Below are 21,992 nucleotides of genomic sequence, written 5' to 3'. Positions count from 1 at the left end.
TCAAGCCTCCGAATGTAAATCAAATGACCATGGAGATACTGCAATGGACATGAGTGTGAAAAACGGTCCTGAGTCATTTTTTTCAATGCCCTTGTAACTTCAAACAGTCGCACAGCGAACTGTTGTTGTAAGTTGAGGACTATCTGTAATATGATCCCTTTGTGGGCCACTAAACAGGAAATGTTATGACCTCTTCTTCACTCTTATTTATGAAAAAGATTTCTTAAGAATGTATTTTTTAGTATGGGCAGAGAAAGGGTTGCACTGTTAGTGGAGACTAACTTTTCAGAAGGCCAATAGAACATTTGATTGCCATCAGTTGGTTATTATCTTATACTTTGAACTTCTTGTGTACAGAAGTTCAGTTTCATTGTAAACATTTTTACATATAGGTTAAATTGCTAATTTAGATTCATTTCTATTTTACAGTATTTCATTTCATTTACATGTTGCTTTTTTGTGCATAAGCATACACAATGCTCCTATTCACACACACACACCTCCAAACATAACCCTGGGAGGTAGATTAGGCTGAGAGAAAAGGGTTAGCTCAAAGTGCGCTTCTGCAGCTGAACGTGGAATAGGACTTGCATCTGTGGTGCTATTCTACCGGCTCGGCCTGGTTCTGGCTTACCGGTAGCGCCGAAAATCAGCTGAGACCGAACCAGTCTGACGAGCTGCTGTTGGGCCCATCTGCCCGCCTGGGCTCCCCTACTGACCTTTATTCCCTGCTTTTGAAGGGAGGGCAGCTGCTTTGTGTGGCACAGCAGATTGCTGCGCGTCAGCTGTTGAAGCTACAGGGATTGGAGGAGTTGAGTAGGAAAGCCTCTGCACGTATGCTAAGTGTACTGGTGCATGCACACAAAGTGTGTGTGCATGCACAAAACGCACCCACCAAGCCACGGCCACCAAACGGGTGGTAAACCTCTTTGAAACTTACTACTGACTTGCATCTTCCCATTTCTTTTCTAGCACCTTAATTGCTACATCAGTTACCAGACAGTTAATGTATATACTTATACAGTACTGCAGAGGAGGCATGGTCTAAGTTTGTCTAAAGTTAACTAGTGAATTTGCGGCTGGCATCACAATTGATTTAAACACTGATTTAAATGTGATTCTAAGCAACTTGAACAGGGAACATGGCACCTTATACACCAGCACCCTCCAGGACCCCTTTCTTTGGCATTTATTGAGCTTCTTACCAAAAACTGACTTTTTAAAATTAAAACAAACACACATTAAATTAAAAAAAAAGGCTTCTGTGCTGCCGAGTAAAACACTAAGCAATGAGCTGCATCATTCCCTAAGACCTTTTTTTTAAAAGCATAGTAACTAAATGGAGTTTAATGTACTTTGTAAATATTACTTGTCATGAATCCTGTTAAAAAAAACTGATAAGGTGCAGTTCCTAGGAATTATGCAAACTGCTTGTGGTATCCACATACTCACTCCTAGCATTCGAGCTTCCCATGTTCCTAGGCCTGAGGTCAATATGCACGCAAAGACCACACACCTGGTTTACATGTACATAAAATGAGGTTTCTTAAAGATGCCAAACATGTCACTGAAACCAGACCTGTTTAAATAAACTGAGATCTCTGGTTCTTATCCAGTCATAGAGAAACTAAATTGCCAGGCTGGTGAGTAACTCCGAGCCGTTCTGGTGTCTGCATTGTTCCAAAAGAGACAAAGATAATGTAGACCAAAACAACATTACTGAATTGATAGTAAAAAAGTTTTAAGCTCTTGATACAATTAAGATAAATGTAGGCAAGGTTGAAACCACAGTACCTTTTATTACCATTCATTTTCCTATTTTTAATATCTTTATGTATTACCCATACCTACATGTCTTCCCATTCTCATTATTGCACGTTTGAGGTTTATAATATTTTTTAAAAGTAAATAAATACTAAGTATGCAATTGTATCCATATACTTTTAAATCCATTTTATGCCCTGGTGAGGTGGAAGACAAAATGGCTCACCCAATTCAGAGATGAGGATGTCAGTTCCTCCACACTTAAAGAGAAGTTGATATTGTAAAAATAGTTGCAAATATATTTCCCCCAAAAAAACAAAAACATTACTACATGAGCTCCACCTTATTCATACTCTTCTGATTAGAGTTCATACTCAGCTCAAGTTGATACTATAATAGCACAAGAAATAGCAGCATAAACCTATTTCCTTGACTATTAAGTGCAACTGATGTTACCTTCTGACCTTTCTTTGAAAAAGAGGTGGTGAAAGAAACAATAATATGAAAGCGTTCTGTGCATAATCAGACATACAAGGAAAATACCTAGTTTTAACCCCCAAGGTTATGTAATTTGTTTCTATTTCTAGCTTCACTGATTTTTTCTAACATTATTCCTAAATAGTCTACCTCTTCTACTAGTGGGAAAGAAACCCATAAACCCACTGCCACATCACTGGTATCCGCCCAACTAGACTGCTGATAATTCACGTAGCACATCAGGTACTGCTCTACCATGGTGTTTAGTCTCTCCGCCCCCCCACCCCAATTGGTGCTCAGATGAAAGGCCGAGCTAAGGCCTGGGATGACCCAACAGACTGCAGGAACTCCCTCCAGAACTTAGCCGTGAATTGGACCCCTCTGTCTGAGATAATTCTCTTTGGTAGTCCATGTAGGCGGTAGGTGTGCTTCAGGAACATTATCTATTTATACAACATTGTTATATAACTAGATCAGGGCTCTCAAACTCATGGCTCATGGGACAGATGTATCATGCACTAGCCACGCACATGCCTGGTTTAGCAAAGAGAGAAAAAACAATGATGTGTCACATGACGATGCTATGATGACACAAGTTTGCAACCTGATCTAGATCATTTAAATTACAATAAACAACAAAGCTTACCAAAATTAACTCTCCTGCTCTAATAATGATGTTATGCTTTAAAAGTCTATCCAGAACCACAACAAAATCCTCTTTGTCTTCTATCACAGACTTGTCTTCTTTCCCTAGCGGCCACATAAGTATCAAGATTCAAGAATGCAATATATAATCTGTATATTGTATGTTAAATCTTCCAATTTAATTGTCTCCTTTCTCAGTAATAACATGAGAAAAACCTTCTTTGATCAGATCAAAGACCTGTCTAATCCAGACTCTGCTTCGTTCAGTGGGCAACTAGATGTACGTGGAAACCCACAAATAAATAACAAGGATAACAATCCCTTAGTGACGAATACGCATTCAATATTGGAGACAATTTATAGCCATCATAGAATATTGACACTTTTGAAATTTGGTGTTGAGGATTTCTGAAAATACCATGGACAAATAGATCATTGAACAAACCAATCCAGAGTTCTCATTTTGTTCACATTTGTGCCTGGCTCTCTGGAGAAAGCTGTAATGCTAGGCAAGGTAGATGGAAACAGTAGAAGAAGACAACCAATAGCAAGGTAGATGGACTCAGTGACAATGAGTGCTCTATTGGAAGACCTGAAAGACTATCATGGAGACAATCTATTTCTCTGGTTGCTAGGAGTTGAAAACAACTTGATGGCCCATAATGAATCAATCCCATCAACAGTGCTTTGCAACATTAATTTATTCAAATCTCTTTAAATCGAGTTAGGTTGACAATCATCACAATTGACTAATGAAGAACTTTATTTTGTCCATCCTTTAGCTCCTACCACTCAATTTAATCTACTAACTCCAAATTTTATTACTTGTCATTTTTGAGTCTCTTCTTTCTCTATCATACACCGAACACTATATATGCCTCCTTTTCTTAACAGTTCTTAATTTCAAACACACTTTTCTCCCACTATTGTTTCACTGAGATAGGTTTTTGAACTAATTCTTATTAAAGAGAAGATTATGCAGATAAATTACAAACTTCAAAAGATAAAAATATGGAAAAATAAAAATGCAGAAGAAAAAGAAATAACCTCCCCCATCTTCCCAGCAAGTACAGATAACTTTAACTTGTAACTTATCACCATCTCTTAAAGTATAGAAACCATATCTTCATCTCATAGCCCACCCCAATCTCTTCTGTTCTTAGTCAGGTCTATCACATTAGTACATATGTCATAATGAGCATTCTAGCTCCATTATGCCATGCGAACAACTTGACAACCGATTTCTTGTACATACACTACAGAGCTACTTTTTAAGTCAGTTGTCTGTATTCTTTGACAAAGGTTCATCAACAAAAGTTTCTGCAAGTATAGCACCTGTGTAATTTTTCCTTCAAAAAGGGCAGAATTATTTTCCACCTCTGTTTTATTGGTGAGTTTTATATTAAAACAAGTTGTTTAAGAAGGTAAACATTTAATTTGCAAAGTTTTATATGCTGTTTTCAAAATAAACACATTTAGGACAGATATTTAATAGATTAAAAAAATCAAACATAAATGGGGCAGCTGTTAAATAATACTTTCAAAACCAAATAAAAAGGGAAAGAGATACTGAGAAGTCTAAATTCAGAGCCGTTCACCTGTCAACATCTTGGCTCTATTTCTCCCATTTATAGGAGATATTGGAAACAGGATAGCCATATATTCTCTTCTCTCTCTTCAACTTTTAATAAAGTGCAACCAAACTCAATAATAATTTCATTGGATCATCGTAAGTTAAAATAAATAGCCACAACACAAGACAGCTGCATGTTTTTATCTTCTCTTGTCTTTAGAAGTCTGTATGTCTGAACATACTTCCAATTTTGAGTCACTGTAGAAAAAGTTACACTAAATTACTTCCCAGAATGCATAACCATATAGTTTGATCGGGCCATATGTCTGCCAAGCATCATAAAGATTTACAGTAAATGATGAGCAATTTACAACATTCAGAGTGATGTGCCAGCAACTCTGATAAAAAGCATACTGTAATTTATTCAGACAAAATAATGTGCTCAACTCCAAACTTATGCATTTTTATTTCAACAATGTAGAAGAAACTATAATTGAATTTTTATCCTAACTAATCAGAAAAATATGATGCATATTCTCTGTTTGGCATCTCCCTGTATTGTAATAAAAGGCTGTGCAACATTTCACATATGCATTCTTTCACGCACGTTTATGCCTGTGCACAGTAGATTGAAAAGGGCACATAAACATGACAATTCCTTTTGAAATATGAACAGTAAAAACAGAGAAAGGAATGGATTGTACTTTTTAAATTATTATTTGGGGAACGATGATATAATGCTGTTATTGGAAATGGTAATTTTTAGACTAATTTTTCCCCATCTCAGAGCTTATTTTCAACTTTTAAAATTAGATTAAATCTATCATAAATGTAACACTTTTTTTTTTACTTTCCTGCCAAAATTTACCCACACTGCAGTTTTCTTTTAATTATAAACACCACAGATCTCAAGCATATAAAAGCAATCTCAGATGGCTGAAGTAGCCATTGATAAGGCCTGCTTATTCACCTTCCCATAAAATAATACATTCACTTTAGAGTTTGATAGTTTTTTTGTTAAATATGTCCTCCACAGCAGATCAAAAATATATAGGTAGTCCTCAACATATGCCAATTGAGGCCAAAATTTCTGTGGTTAAATGAGACATTTGTTAAGGGAATTCTGACCCATTTTACGACCTTCCTTGTCAGTTGTTAAGTGAATCATTGCCAGTTATGAACACGGTCGTTAAGTGAATCTGGTCTCCCCATTGACTTTGTCAGAAGGTTGAAGAAGGTGTCTACATGACCCTGGGACACTGTAACCATCACAAATACATACATGCCATCCAAATTTTGATTATGTGACTGTTGGAAACTAAAACAGGGGTTGCTGCAAACAATGGTCATAAGTCACTTTTTTCAGTACCGTTGTAACTTCGAATCATAACTAAACAAACTGTTGTAAGTCAAGGACTACCTGTACAAAGTATGATGTAGCCTTATATAACAGAAAACAGATAATCAGAGTTGGGAGGGATCTTGTAGGTCATCTATATCCCGTTCTTTTTCTGAACGCTGTTAAGTAACTCACATGAAGCTCTCCGAGGCATCCTTTTCTGGCTTCAATCTCATCCAGAATGCAGTTTCAACAGTGCTACCTACCACTGTTCTCTCAACCACTGTTTCAGCTACCAAATGTCTGACATTCAGAAATGGTTTGAAAACGTCAGACCTTTTATAATTTGAATCAAACACAAGCAGCCTTTTCATGGCCAAGTTCTGCATTGAAGATGGAAGGGAAGGCTCGAGGGGCAGAAAGCAGAGATGGTACTCGATTTTTTTTTACTACCGGTTCAGTGGGCGTGGCAGGGGAAGGATACTGTAAAATCCGCATTCCCTCCCCACCCCACTAACCTGCTTTCCAGCTCTATTCTCCTATGCAGGGCAATACAATAAGACCCAACCGATCAGCTGGGACTCGGGAGGCAGAGAATAGATGTGGGCGGGGCCAGTCAGAGGTGGCATTTACCGGTTCTCTGAACTACTCAAAACGTCCGCTACTGGTTCTCTACAACCTGTCAGAACTGGCTGTACACCACATCTGGCAGGAAAGGCAGGGTTTTTAAATTTAAAAATGCCTATTTGAAGGCTTACACTACTCGTATCATATGTTTGGAATCTCTAAGTGGCAGTTTCCAATAATGATGATCAGAAAAGCTTCCAAGGGCTGCAAAATGGCAGTGTATGTGTGTGTGTGGGGGGAGAGAGAATTAGAATATAGCTCTTAGCTATTTACACCATTCTTGCTCAAGAACAATTAAGCATGAGAGTCTTGGAGCTTAGTTTTAAACTAATTTTAGTCATACAATAAACATATTCCATGCAAGTGAATTTTCAACTATTAAATCATACACATACTGATCTGCATTTTACAATGCCTAAAATAAATTACATATGTTCTTTGTCAGGCTTTTCATTTCTCGTGACTTAAAGGATTAGAACTGGAAGGATCCCTGAAAATATATAGAAATTTAATTTGATATGCAACAAAAGCTACTATGGTTAAATAAGGCGTAAGGCTTACTGCTGACAATTGTTCTTGGCAAATTACAATGTACTTGCACACTTAATTACAAAGTGAACGTTATTTCTTCTCTAGATAAAGAAATCACAATTCTAATTATTTTCTTATATAATAATAGATCTGGAATATGCAGATAATTTTGCAAACATTTAACCTTTGGCCACATAGTAGCCTTCTTTACAATCTCATCTCTACAAATTTAGTACTGCAACATGTATGGAAACTGAAGAAAAGCATGCTCAAGGAAAACATACAAATTATTTTACTTTGGTTTTGATAATGCAAATACCACCTGTGCTAGCTAATTAATTCATAGTCTACAGTACTATTCATGACTTGATTTATATGTTTGATATTAAGAGAGAGAGAAAGAGAAGGGGGTGGGAAGAGACTTAATCAGAAGGTATCCCGTGCAAATCAGAAAAAAATATATATGCAGAATAACCATGTCCAAAACACAGCTCCAAGAATTCAAAGTTAGAAACAACATGCTGCAGTTCTATGCACTCTCATTTAAATATAGTTTGTAAGAACACTCAAAGACTTAAATGTAAGGTCACAAATACCAAAATGATAAATTTGAAATATAGTTATGTTACACACCAATTCCAAAAATTTATTTATTTATAGCAATAGGAATAGCATTTAGACTTATATACTGCTCCATATTGCTTTACAACACTATCTGAGAGGTTTATAAATGGCAGCACATTGCCCTCAACAATCTGGGTCTTCATTTTACAAATCCTCAGAAAGATGGAAGGCTGACTCAAACCTGAGCCAGTCAGAATCGAACTATTGGCTATGGACAGAATTAGCCTGCAATACTGTATTCTAAGCACTGCACCATCCCCTAAATCAAATTTAGATACTGTCTATTTCATTCTCACATTCTGTGAGCCTTTGGCATAGGTATTCACACCTTCCAAAAGGCCAGGAAAGTGAGGGGGGGAATTTAACCTCAGGGTGTGTGTGTGTAATATTCTAGATGGATAACAGCAGAGGAGGCCAACAAGGGAAAGTTTTGATAAATATTGTATTGTATTAAATATTGTATTGTATTCTAATAAATATTGTATTCAAATAATTCCATTTTTAAAATGCAATAATAAATAGAATCAACACTATTCCAGGTTGCTAAAATGAATTAAGATTTTTAAAAATCTGCATCACAACACACAGGTTTGCTATCATAGCAAAATATAAAACATTTTTATCGTAACAAAAATATTGTAACAAAAACATTACCTGAAAACTTCAGGAGGTAGCTTCAATCTGTTGCAACATTTATCAGTGAATTTAGTGCACAGAAAGACTATTGTCTTAGAAAGCTCAGATCAATTTTTTTGTTCATGCTATCTACTTATAGAATGAAGAACACTACTCATGCTCCTTGGGGAATCACTACTGATCCTCTTTAGAATAGCGTTTGCAGTAATTACTTGCAGAAATTTTTTTTGGGGGGGGAATCTACTTAAGTTTATAAACATGTAAAATAAGGGCGTTTTTTAAAATGTAAGACTAAACATATTTTGTCAATAATATTCAAAAATGAAAATCTAAATAAAAATAAGTTAAGAAACATAAGCAAGACAATGAATAGGCAATAAAAATACTAACAATGTGCGAAACAAATATCAGAGTATTTTAACCATTCTGTTGATACAAAAACGTGTTAATAAGAAAATAAAAGAAATATTTATAAAAGAAAAATAATTTGATAACGCAACAAACACTCGATAACTTCATGATCTTTTTTCAGTCAAAGCAAAATCTTGATATTTTTCCAAGAGGCTTTAATTTTATTTATTATCAGAGTATATGAATTAAATGTATATGATACAGGGAACATGCAAGAAAACACAAATGAAACTTGTATTGTAACCTTAATCAGAACGCAAACTTCATAATAAAGCTAACATCACTCTGCCTACTGAGGCTAAATTTCACAAGTCTGGGAGAAAAAAATATTTTTTTTCACTATTTACCTACAATTGAAGAAAACTTGAAACCTTTCTGGAGGAGGGAATATAGCAACACCTCTCAGAATCTCAAGTTGTCAAGAAGGGCATATATAGTAGTTTACTTTGTACTGTATTTAGAAGGCAAATAAAGTAATATGGAAGAAAAAAATCATAAAGCAACGATTCTCTACGAGTTGGGTTAACCATATATAGAAAAATTAAGACTCTCTTCCAATTAAAGGTTGCCAGTCAATTTTCAAGCAAGTTGTCCATGGGTGGATAGGGAAAATCTCTAATGTGGCTAGATACTGAATGTTTATTTATTAAATTTATTTGCCAGCCATCTCGCCTCAAAGTTTTGTTATATGAATTCAGCAAATTGGGGTTCTTCAACAAAATATATTGTTGTATTATGTCTAATATAAAATGTGGATTGTAATTGTTTTGTGGTAACTAAGGCAAATAGAGTCTCTCCAAAGTTCTTCCCAGGACAATTTGATCATTAACTATCCAATCATTACTTTGAAAAAAAAAAGCTACTTTTGCAAAGGAAAATTGTATTAGTTCAACGTTACATTTTGTCACCAAAAAGATACTTTCACAAAAACATGCAGACTCAGTAACGCCCATGTACAGAGTCTTCTGGCACAAATCTCTCAGGGTGACCATGACAGACACTACTGTATAATCCTCTTCACAAATTTTAAAAGTATATTGTAAGTTTAAAAGTATATGTTTCTTCTTCCACTCCTATCTCCCTATGTGGATGAAATGACACTGTATTTCTATTTGACCAAAAACAACAACAACCCCACCCTATCATAACTGTACTCAGCCAGATGTAGAGGACTAGAGAACTTGCAACGAAGTTCATGATCCCATCCATTTTTCACATATACAAGACTTTAACACCCGAAGAGAACTCATTACCAGGCTTTTAAAAAGTCACAGCCATTTTTTAAATTTCACTGAAAGTATCTAAACTAAAAAAAAAAGTAATTTAATCTTTCAATTTGTATTTATTACTGATTAATTCTTTGGAATTCTTCATTTCCATTAACGATGACACACACCACTGGCAGAAGATCAGAGCTGGGGTCATAACTACACTAAGGTCAGAGGTGGTATTCAGCAGGTTCTGACCAGTTCTGGAGAACCGGTAGCGGAAATTTTGAGTAGTTTGGAGAACTGGCAAATACCACTCTGACTGGAGATTTTACAGTATCCTTCCCCTACCATGCCCACCAAGCCACGCCCACAGAACCGGTAGTAAAAAAATTTGAATCCCACCACTGACTAAGGTGTATGAAATTTGGGGTAAGGAGGTCCACATGTCACAATATTTAGGGTTTTTATAGAGCCCTATTTAAAAATAGATATTTTTAAATTTAATAGCATGTTATTTCTGAGTAAACAAATTTAATATTAGACTGCATGCAATATTAGTAATGTTTTAATGAGCTGGAATAAAAACAATTAATTGGTTTAAGGAGCATAATTAGCAGACTGAACAAAAATGAACAAAAACACATTTCATTTGTCATCAGCCCACAAATATGCCAATGTCAAAGTTAAACAAGTCATAATTTGAATTTACGTAAGCAACTTTCAAATCCTGAAAAAAATAATTTCAACCTGCCATTCAAATTTAAAAAGGGAGAAATGCAGTTACCTGGGTGTGTTTTTAATTATTTTTAAACTGAGTTTCTTAAATTGTACTGAGAAATGATTTGTTTGGTAAGAGCTTAGAAGTTTAATTTTACAAGTAAATCCTAATTCCAATTACTTTGTTCTAGATGGAACACCTTCTAACCTTACTAATAAGGCTTTTTGCATATGCGGCTGACTATGATGCAAAACAAAACAACCCTTTTTGCAGCCACCACCACCCCCCCGCTCAAAAAATAACAGCAAACTAGCTGCCACTTCTGTATTCCTCTTGCAAGGTCAGTATTCAATTGAAGCATGGCAAGTCAACACTTCAGAGGTGACAAAAATATACATAGAACAGAGTGTAGAATGCATCTGTCTTTTCTTTCTGGGATAGTAAAAATGAAAGTTAACAACAAATCATATTATTTGAACACAATTCCAAGATTAAAAAAAGGAAATGGATTGCAAAGAGATCCAAAGAAACAAGATGGCACTAAGAATTCATAATGACAGGAAAATTTGGATCATGGGGCATTTCAAAGCACACATAAAAAAATGACCTCTTTTCATCTCAAGCATGCATAATTGTCTCTTGACTTAAATCTACAGGCTTTCTCATGTAATCGGTTGTTCGAGATTAGCCAAATTCAACATGCAAGCTACATGATCCTCTGTACTAGGGACCCTTTCAATGAACTCACAAAGTTGCAGAATGGATCAATATTGGACATGAGCCATATTTTCACAGGTACCAGTCTAATCTATCACATGGCCTTGTTACCAATGTTGCAAAGTTTGCCCTTAAAAACAACGTATCTAAGTTTTGCTTCTAGTCTTTTATGTTTTTCTATTGATTTCCCAACTCTGGATAGAAACACCGGCTCTAAATTGCATCAATACCTGCTCTTCTGTCAGTTTCTCTATTGAGATAACTAAATTGTTTAAACCAACTCTATTTCAATATTGATCCTATCACTATTCTGCCCTACTCCATCCTGCTCCAATTCAATTGCTTTGAGAACAATAGTTGTAAGGGGAGGAAAAGAACAAACTGCTTTGTTTGTAAGATATTAAGACAATAACAGATGACACAGCTGGCCCTATTAGTAAGCAGTTTAAAACAGTTACCCTCAACATCTACTATTAGGTGCTTTGGGTATCATGCGACTGGTTCAAACTCTTTAATGTTTAATTCATTATGATTGCATTATTCCTCTCAATGAGAAATGCATTTCTGCCTGGCCACAGAGAGCAAGGCATCATATGGTACAGCAAAATGTCTCCAAGTGGCCATCTTGGAACTGGCACTGCTATTATTTCCAGGAGTGCCAGAGGTGCTTTACATAGCAAGATGGGCATCATATAAATGTAATGAATAAATGTTCTAAATTCTATGGCTCTGATCTACCAGAGAATGATGCTGGTGCTATGCCACTAATTGCGGTAGGGTTTAAGTCAGCTTGATTATGCACTGGATCAGAATCAAAAAGTTCCCAGTTAAGATTGACAGTTTAACAAATTTAACAAATTCTACATAATCAGCTGGCTTAGGTTTGTTAAAAGTAGAGAATCATGTTCAAGCATATATTTGTAAATAAAGCAATGGATATGTGGATTAAATGTAGGGCTGAAATAAGGGGACGGTAAGATAAGGAAGTGTTTCTCCTGAAAGTAAATGTTAACATTCATCTTCCAGGATACTTCTAACTACAGCTCCCATCACTTTGAGAGTGGTTTGCTATGAATTTCAACTAATAATTAATCAGCTTGGTTGCAGTTTGAGCCTCAATAAATAACAGCTTAGGTGTCACTGCTGCAAAGTAGAACTGCTTTTTATTTCAGCTTCAAACCTTTTGTAACTCAATGATGTGGCAAAAAATTAACAACAGCACCATTTTTCATAAGGGAAAACTCTCTGTGCAACTCAACGAAAGGAAATGTTTCTTTCAAACTGTTGAAGTATAATACAGAATAAAACTATGCAGTGCTTCTGATTCAAAACCAAAACAAATATTTTCAGACCATGCTAGGGTACAAGACTGTGCACCAGAAATGAATTTTCAGACTGCTACACAAAACTTAAAAAGTAATCAATTTCTACCAAGTCAGCACATCTACTGTAAGTCACTGTGATAAAATACAATAACATTGTATTTATATATTTATATTAGGTGTGGGTATGGGGAGGTGAAAGAGAGTGAAAAAGCACTTGGTTACTTGGTTACTCTTATGAACCAACTTGTCAAACAAAAATTAATTTTAAATGAATTTTTAAAAAGCCCTTCAAAACAAGAGTTAGGAAGAGAATATGCTTAGTATTACTTTATCTAACCATATAGACTTCCTAAAATTCCCATTTTAGTAACAGGAAGGACAGATATATTTTATGCTGAACAGGAAAGACAAAGTTCTTAGGTGCTAAAAACTTAAGTAAATCTCACCAAGATTAATGAAAAATGTCTACAAGGCTATAAACTTAATGACTTTACAGACAGTTTATCCCAACAGGCATACATAAGCAATGTGAATAACTCATCAATTCAGAAATGGATGTTCTGAAGAACTCTGGAACATTCTGTTTCCATTCCATACCACATCAACCTTCTCTTGGCCCATGGCATTCTGAGAGCAGTTCAATGATTTATTCACGTAAATATTGCAAACTGGAAGTATTTTTCCAGAAATGGTCTGGAGAAAAGCAGGATCCAAAAGATTTGGCGGGGGGGGGGGGGTATTCTGAAGTTCTAGGGAATTTCCAAATTGTTTTGAGTTTTGTGGATTAATATTACTGGAACAGACTTCACACTGAAGCTGAGTAAAAGCAACAGTCTGTTAAAAAGTTTAAAAAGGGGTACCTATGAATCAGGCAGGTGCTCCTGTAATGCCAGAACATTACACTACATCCAGATCAGGCTGATATGCATACAGGCTAACAGTGAAAGATGAACTGGCTGGTTTTGTTCACATTTTGTATCTTCCAATTCTGGCAAATTAGAATACTGCTACAGTCTGTAAAATTCAGTCATTCTTTTCTTCTTAAGAGATCCTTCCCGTTGATTTCAGCTTTGATATGGTCATTTGAGCTATTTCAAATCTTCCTGCATTTAAAAAGAACATGCTAACGAATGGTGACAATATCTTCCTACAATAAACATGTATCAACTCTATTAATTAAAGTCCATTAGGATAAAACTGAAGCTGCATCATATATAGCTGCATTTTTATATCTAAAACCTAATTTGATGTCATAAATAGATAATTTTGCCTATGCATGCTCCTATAGTGCTCATGTAAATTCAGACACAATATGCCCATGGTAGTGACGTCTTATCATCATGACACTGAATCCACTGAACTGAATCATCAAGATTGAAATTTATCAAGAAGCCAACAAGAATACCACCACAAAAACACCCTCACGATTTTAAAAACTACGCCTTTAATATTATTGGAACAGGTCTCAGTCTTCACACTGAAGCTGAGTAAAAGCAATGGTTTGTTTGAAATAGTCTGTACAATTCAGTACTGTAAAATAAACGAAGTATGAGGCACAATGACAAAAAAATCAGAGAGTTGGAAATAACCAAGTCATTGAGTCCAAATTGCTGAGATCCATTTTAAAGCATCTGACAGATGGTTTGTTCAGCTGCTGCTTGGACCTATTTTAGGGAGCACAACTCTGTCCTAGATTGGTAGTCCCCAAAGGGAGGACCATGCACCCCAGGGATTCACAAAACAATCCACTGGGGTACAGGAAAGAAAATATTAGAATACTGTTTATTTTACAGTATCTTTGTCTCCATGTTTTTATACACACACACACACAAAGTAAGCAAGCAAATAAATAAATACATAAATAAATAGTATTTTGGGATACATACCCCCACCTTCCCTAGTTTCCTGTTAGAATGCACTATCAAAAGGTTTGAAGACCACTGCTCTAGATAACTGGTAGAACTGTTAAATTGCTTCTACCACGAGGCCATTTCTCAATATTTAATAGAAACTTCCTGCAACTTAACTTGATGTGCATTCTCTTCCACTTTAGATAATACAAAACAGCACTTCACCATCTTCAATATGATATGCTTTTTAGATTGCTAACAAACAATTTTCATGGCTGTAACTTTTCTGCTAGTAAGAGGGCCTTACAGCCTATTCAGTCTGTCATTCTGCTTGACACATAGTATTCAAAGCTACTGCATCTCCAAAATACTGTATAACTATCCAATCTCTGTTTGAAATCTTTCAATGAGGGAGAACCCACAGGACTTGTCTCTTAAAAGTATTATATTAAATAGTGCTTTATACGATATATTTCCACTGCTCCCTTCCAGACCTATTCCAGCTCTTCTATAGTACACCTTTATTAAAGATGTAGTACAAGCATCACCTCAAAAATAATGCAGTTTATTTAGCTATGGCATTAACCATGCAGTTAGTTTGTAAACCATGGTTTTATGACAAAGCATGCTGTGCAAACTCAATTGTGATTTACTGAATAACTCAGGCTTAAGCGTATAATAATTTCTTGTGTTATGTGGGTACAACCAATGATTTTTAAAAAATCTTATTAGCTGGAGAATTCATACACACTGAAATCAGCTCCCAAATCTGCTTTGTCAAAATGCATTAAAATAGAGATAGGGTGCTTGTGATTCTGCCAAAAGCACAGGATTTCATAAAATCAAGCCCTTCACTCTTGTCTGATTTCAAAGTGAAACTCTGGCTCATGACAAATTCCTTTTAAAGGCCCTAGTAACAGAATAATTATTTATAAGCTTTTCTTATCATAAATCCAAATTCATAAACCAAAATAATCAGAGATAACACTATTAAAACATACATACATACACACACTCATATACATATACACAGACACATGCATGTATATATTCTATAGATTTTACAAAGCTTTCTTCAAAGATGGAAATAAAAAAGCCACATCTTTGTGTAATACATGAACCTGGAAATAACAAGGAACTGAAAAAATCATTTTCTAAGGAAGAGAGGGAGAAAGCCATGGGTACGTTTGTAAAAGCACATTAAAAACTTACTAACGCTAACTGGCTGTGTCGCTAAAAAGTGAGTTATAGTCAATTAGGAACAGTCAGACCAAAATTCTGAACTCCTGAGTTAATGAATTACAAATGAGCCCCATATAGATGTTAGATTCAAACAAGACTACAATCTTTAAGGATGACTTCTGTGCAGGTCTATTTCCAAATCAGTCCCATTTTAATTCAGTAGAGCTTATTCACAGATATAAGACTGCACCAATCCTACACCGATGCTTACCTGGAAAGGAAGCACCATTGATCTGAGCTCTCACGTGAACAGGCACATAGGATTGTATTGTCAGGAAATTCAAAAGGCTTCAGTAATCAAGCAAGCAAAATGCAATTTAATACATGTAAATTACTTTTAGATTAGTATTCATTTAAAAGCAAATGGTAGAGTTACCATAAAAAGGTCATTTAAAATCTATTCATGTAGCCTTTGTCTTCAGATGTAAGATATTGCAGTGGAGAGCATCTGTCAATGTGAGGAAAATTTTCTGTGACAATCCATTCTGGCTGGGTTTTATTAACTCATGAATCAAATAAAATTATGGTTCAGCACAATGTCTACACTACCAATTCGTTATGATCATCATGATGCTTATATTATCATTATGTCTATTAACATTATAGAACATATTTTGCATAATTGGGTCTTAGCATATGTTAAAATAGCCACTGAGATCTGCTACCGTGTATGCATACTACACAGATGTATGGTCACACACAGAAATAGTTGAGAGAAACATCCAAATTGGGGGCATGCTATATAGATCAATCTTGAGGCTGAATATATAAAATGCATTTATGTACACCTTGAGGCTACTTTCCTTTAAGTCCTGATTGTTGAAATTAACTTTCCCCAACTCTGGGCTAGGGACAGTGTAAAAAGCAGGTGAAAACATTTGCAGGTTAGCAGGCTGGGAAAAACTGATTTAGATTAAAAGGGAAAAAAAGGTATATCTACTCCAGCTTCCTTATTCACATACTTGACCTACCACCACAATTGAGCACATTTTTTTTGCTAAGTGAGACAGTTAATTGAGTTGTGCCCTGATTTATGACTTTGCCTGCCATAGCTGTTCAGTGAATCAGTTCAGTTGTTAAGTGAGTAACACTGCTGTTAAATGAATCTGGCTTCCCCATTGACTTTGCTTGTCAGAAGGTGGCAAAATATGATCACATGACCCCAGGACACTGCAACTGTCATAAATATGAAAAAGTTGCCAAGAATGTGAAGGTTGATCATGGATGCTGCAATTGTCCTAAATGCGAAAAACTGTCATATAAGCCACTTTTTTTTTCAGTGCAGTTGTAACTTTGAACTGTCACTAAACAAACAGTTGTAAGTCAAGGACCACCTGTAGTGGCTAACAGAGGGCTTCTAGGAAGCTCATAACCAGAAGACCACAGTTGTTGTCATCTCCACAGCTGGCCTAAAAAAGTACAGCTCAGCAGGGGTGTCAAACAGATGGCCTGGGGGCCAGATGCATCACATTTAGGCCATGCCCACTCCAGCTCTACAAAGGCAAAAAACATTGCAATATGTCACGTGACATCACATGATGTGACCAAGTTTGACACCCGTGGCCCAGAGCAACGTTTTTCAACCTCAGAAATTTTTAAGTGTAAACCTTAAGTTCTAGAAAGCAGCCAGCAACACTGGGGATGAATTCCAAAATAGCAAAAGTCTTGGGAATAAAGCAACTATTTGTTGTTTAAGTAGAAAGAAAGTATACCAATTCCTCCAATCATCATGGACTGCTTTAGCATACTGTTATTATTACAGCCTATTGTTTTTATATCAACTAGGCTATGTCATAATTTAGCTATAATTATTCAAATCAGTAAGGCAAATTAGTAATGGCTGCTTTACTGTAATAGTTTAAGTACAGTAAAAGCAAAGTCTAGATTCAGCTCAATTATCTATCATGACTTTATTAAACTGACCAATGGATGAAAAATGTTTCTAAAGGAAAAAGAAAATGTTTTCCATAAACACTGGGGAGGGGGAGCTTTTGTGCAGGAAAATAAAAAATGCTAATACAGTAGAAAGGCCAGCTGCCATATGTTTAGAACTATCTGTATTACAAAAAAGGGGGGGAAGGGGGGGGGAACAGTGGAACCATTTTTAAGAATTTTGTGACTTCACACCACAATACTTTTCAGCAATTATCAACCAAGAGTTGCATAAGGCATAACCTCTTGATAGTATGTTGAGACTCACTGCATTACAATAATCAGAACTACACACACTCTTTGATTCTATTGATGCCACGCATAGAAGGATCTTGAATCAAACTTCCCAGTCCCTCGAAACAAGGCATATTGTAGCCTCGGGGCTGACATTTCGTATTCCTCTTTTATATTATATTTTAAAAAAAAACCTCAACCATATTATCTTCTCAATTTTCAGGGACTGAATCTGACTCATGTCTCCGGGAGGGGAAAAAAAGTGCATCCATCTTACTTGAAGTGTCTCTTTGCTTGGTCGAATACGAAGCAGCAGACGCCATAGGGAAAACAAGCATGGGTGTACGGGAGTTAGGGAGTGGCCAAGATGCAAATCTCTCGCTTTCCAATTTCCCACCGATTGCAAGCAGGTACAGCAGCGCCTTATCAAGTGTCAGATCCAGGCAGATGGGTACCTTGCCAGCCCGCAGACAAACTTAAAGAGCTTGCACATACACAGGCACGCACTATATTTAAAATATGTCACACGGTCGTTTCAGTTTTAATTGCCGTCCTTCGAGACATTCGCGCTTGCACACGATTTCAGTTTTAAGCAACTAACCGCCCAAGGAAATTCTAAGCAATAGGGACATCTTTAAAAAAAAACAAAACTGCCAACCTTGGTGCTCTGTTCTTTTCCTACTGGGATATCTTGCAGCGAGGAGGAGGAGGCAGGGAGGGCCTCGCCTACTTAACCGTACACATCGAAAGTGACTAAACTGCAAACTTAAAAAAAAAAAAAAGTTGAGCTTGTAGGTTAATGAAAGAATGGAAGTTCTTATGGGTTTGCCTACCTGGTGCAACTCTGCAACAAGTGCATGCAGGTCCAAGATCACTGTAGGGCGCAATTTTCCCCCCCTTAATTTGTTTTGCACCGATAAGGCAATTGCAATTTTAATTTACTACAGTGCTATTTACTGGGGTCCTACTTTGCTTACATTACAGCTCATCCTGTAAACAAATATCGCTCCGCCAGGAAATATACTCAACCCCCCACCCCTCCTTCGCTTCTTCCCTCCACAAGCTGCGCACGACGAACCCTCCCCTTGGCAATTGCATTGGGGAGGGCGGAATAACTAATTGCAAGATCACGCGGGGGGGGGGAGGGAGACTCAAGGGAGTTCAGACTTACCTTTTCAAGGAATTCCATGCGTGCTTCGTATAATGGAGCTCTGCCCCCTCCCCCCCATCACGGGCACAAAATTCCAGTGTCAGCAAAACGCTGTCAAATTATTTTCGTGCAAAAAAAGAGGGGGGGGAGCAGAAGCAAAAAAAAAAAAAAAAAGGTGGGGGGGAGGAGGCTAGAAGAGAAAATTGAATCCCTCCGCCGAGATGGGTCTGGTCCTGAGTTTGCAAACCCGGAAGTAAGGTATCAGCAGCGGTTGCTGGGTGTAGTAATAGCTCTAGTAATAATAATACCTTGGAACCCCTCGGTGAAGTACTGTACCCTATGTAAGGTGCAGTTTCCTATTATAGCTGTTACAGGGCACAGTGTTGGGTAGCTTCTCGGTAGAGTCCCTTAACAGTTAATCGCATTGGTAATCCTAAAGGATTAGGGGTGCGGTTCGGTTACCCCATATCTCGCTCCTTCCTAAAAGCTGTAGATCCACTACACGAAATTAAGCCTGCCTACTGGAGCTCTCCAACCATTAAGCGGCCCTGGCTCGGCTTGCTACACCGAGAACGATCTAAAGGCGAATTCCGGGCTCGCAAGAGTCAAAAAGAACTGCGTAGATATCGCACCGCTTCCTCCTTCGGCAGCTCGTAACTAGATTTTAGAGGGGCCCTTAAAGCTTTCTTGAATCCCACCAGTTAGGGTTGCTTTCATGTAAAGGTGTAAAAGCACATGCCGGGGCGCGGGGGGTGGGATTTGAGTAGATCTCCGGTGTGTTATGCTTCACACGTTACTCGAAAGTAAACCCCGTCCCTGCTGCACAGCGCGCAGTCTCGGGTGAATTTATATTTGACTGCAGCAAAAAAGAAAATAAAAGGGACCCTTTCTCCCCACAATGCACCACAAACTGGGCTGGAGGATCTCCAGGCACCTGAAAGTAAGTCCCATAGATTACCCCGAAGCTTTTACTCGCTAGTAAACGTACTTAAAATCAAACCATAGAAAAGCTGCCTCGGGTGTTTTTAGTTTTTCCCTTTCACTCCCAAGTAGTAACGTGTGAGCCTAAGGAGGGTGCTGTACTGTGCTGCACGCTTCCCCACCCCCTTCTTTCTTTCCACAACGCCATGACTGCAAAACGTGTGGAAGGAGGAGGAGAGTGAAATATGTAGCTGGGAGCGCTCCTGGGAGCGCCCCCAACCGGCTTGTAGTTGGCGCTGCGTTTCCCGGTTTCCCCGTCCCTCCCCAAGCTCTTCTCAAACGCAGCGAAAGAAAAGTTGTATTAATTACAGCCAATCGCCTTTCTCGTGTTTTTTTTTTTTTTTTTCCATCCGCCGAGTTGCAGTAAAAGGAAGCCCACTTCTCGCTAAACGTGGTCAGATAAGAGTGGAACTGAAAGCTTTCGAGGCGACTGGTTTTCAGACGTGATGTGCTTTTTTTTTTTCTCCCTGTAAGATTCCCATGCTTTAATTTTACAGCAGAACAAGTACCATTTTAAGCAGCCAAAGAATTAATTCCTTCATGCCGGGTGGCTGTCAAAAGCACAGAATTTGCTGTCATATTGCAATCAAAATATGACGGCCCTGTAGTATGTTTAGTTCGTTTCATCACTACTGCGTTTGCGTACAATCCACTTCTCTAGAATTAGGGCTAACTTGGATCTAACTCTAGCGTGTGCCTCCACTGTTTACTTAAATATTGGCTACAGGGAAACCTCATGGTATATTTTACAACAGTCCTTGAAAATAAATTCCTAAGTTTCATGCCTGCATAAGATTGTATTAGTTTGACTTGGGCTGGTACAGAAGAGGGAAGGAGGAAATCCTCCAGCCTTGGACTTCCCTTGCTAATATTACTTTAAGAACTTCTGTACTGAATACTGAAGACCAGCCAGTCCATATCCCTGCATGCAGTTCCCTGTGGCTGCAGATACTGAGCAAGTAGTCCAGCAAGGCATATAGCTCTGAGTATGAGAAATTGGCAGGTGGGATATATATATTTTTTCTGTGGTTCTGCGCACAAAACACTTTTCAATTAGTTATTGGGACAGAGGTTGTTGTGCAAACACAACAAGCTGTTCCAGTAATCCAAACAACAGTCTCTATCCTCAGTTATCTCTTCAAACCAGTGACAAGGGCTACAAAAGTCTTGCAAATCTAGCTTTCCTAAGTGCTCCATCTCTCTTAACTTTTTAAAAAAACTTTTCTTACCCCCAGGGGAACGGGTGTGTGTGATTCTTTATGATTATGATCTTAATGTTTCTGATCTCAGCTGGCATACTGAAGAGTTTTGTTAAAGTTAACTAGGGCTGAAAGGCTCAGATGTACTCCATGGTGACTGGAAGCCTTTAAAAATAGTTGTTGCACTTTTTGTTTGGATGTCAAGTGAGTTAATTGTTTGTCTCTGTCGTGTTTTCCAAGAAGACCCAGTAGAAAATAGGAGATCTAGACAATATTTTTGATTATTGATTATCAAAGGCTGACATCCAAAGAAGGTGTTCAAGTCTTAAAACAATTCCTGACATCAGTTATGGACTTGATAAAGGAAAATTGATACTTGATTCAGATTGAACAAAGTGTTCTAAGTCAGGAGAAAGAGCATGGAATAATTATATTCTTGATTACCGTTTAGAGGGAAAGGCAGGATATACAACCGATACATACGTTTTTTTTATCCTGGCTTTCTTCAACTATCCACCCAAGAAACTTGTTACAGGCGCACAGCCTGATATGGAAAGAACCAAACAGGAGGAAAGAGAAGAAAACTTGCTGCCTTGTATAATTTTGTGTATGTGGGCATTCCATCCTCCTGCAATCTGTAACAAATTGCTGCGCTTATACAGCCCTCTTCTATTACTTGCTTAAATATAGCAGGAAATGCCCAATATATCAGAAGACTGGGTAACACTGGGCTTAATTGATTGGAATATTGTGATTTATTACTTATATGTCCCCCTCACACCTGGTACAAGAATAATGGAATAACT

At 37.3% G+C, this 21,992-nt stretch overlaps 1 protein-coding gene across 6 annotated transcripts in view; it reads right to left on the bottom strand.

Annotated features, from left to right (window-relative positions):
• Positions 1-20,141, bottom strand: part of TRERF1 (transcriptional regulating factor 1) — a 94,282-nt gene extending 74,141 nt beyond the window's left edge. For 2 of the 6 annotated variants that reach the window (XM_087963202.1, XM_026683271.2), the window contains exon 1: positions 18,515-18,621. The gene's annotated coding sequence lies outside the window, so the exon portion shown is untranslated. Of the gene's footprint in view, positions 1-18,514; positions 18,622-19,027 lie in introns of those variants that run through there. The other 4 variants (XM_087963189.1, XM_087963193.1, XM_087963196.1 and 1 more) reach the window with 4 other exon arrangements.
• Positions 20,142-21,992: the final 1,851 nt, after the last annotated feature.

This window comes from Notechis scutatus, chromosome 1, assembly GCF_049901735.1.
Source record: "Notechis scutatus isolate UNSWTSFEM ecotype Mainland chromosome 1, rNotScu1.2, whole genome shotgun sequence".
Classification (NCBI taxonomy): Eukaryota; Metazoa; Chordata; class Lepidosauria; order Squamata; family Elapidae; genus Notechis; species Notechis scutatus.
Note: the sequence above shows the minus strand (reverse complement) of the source record. Positions and strands in the feature narration are given on the sequence as shown.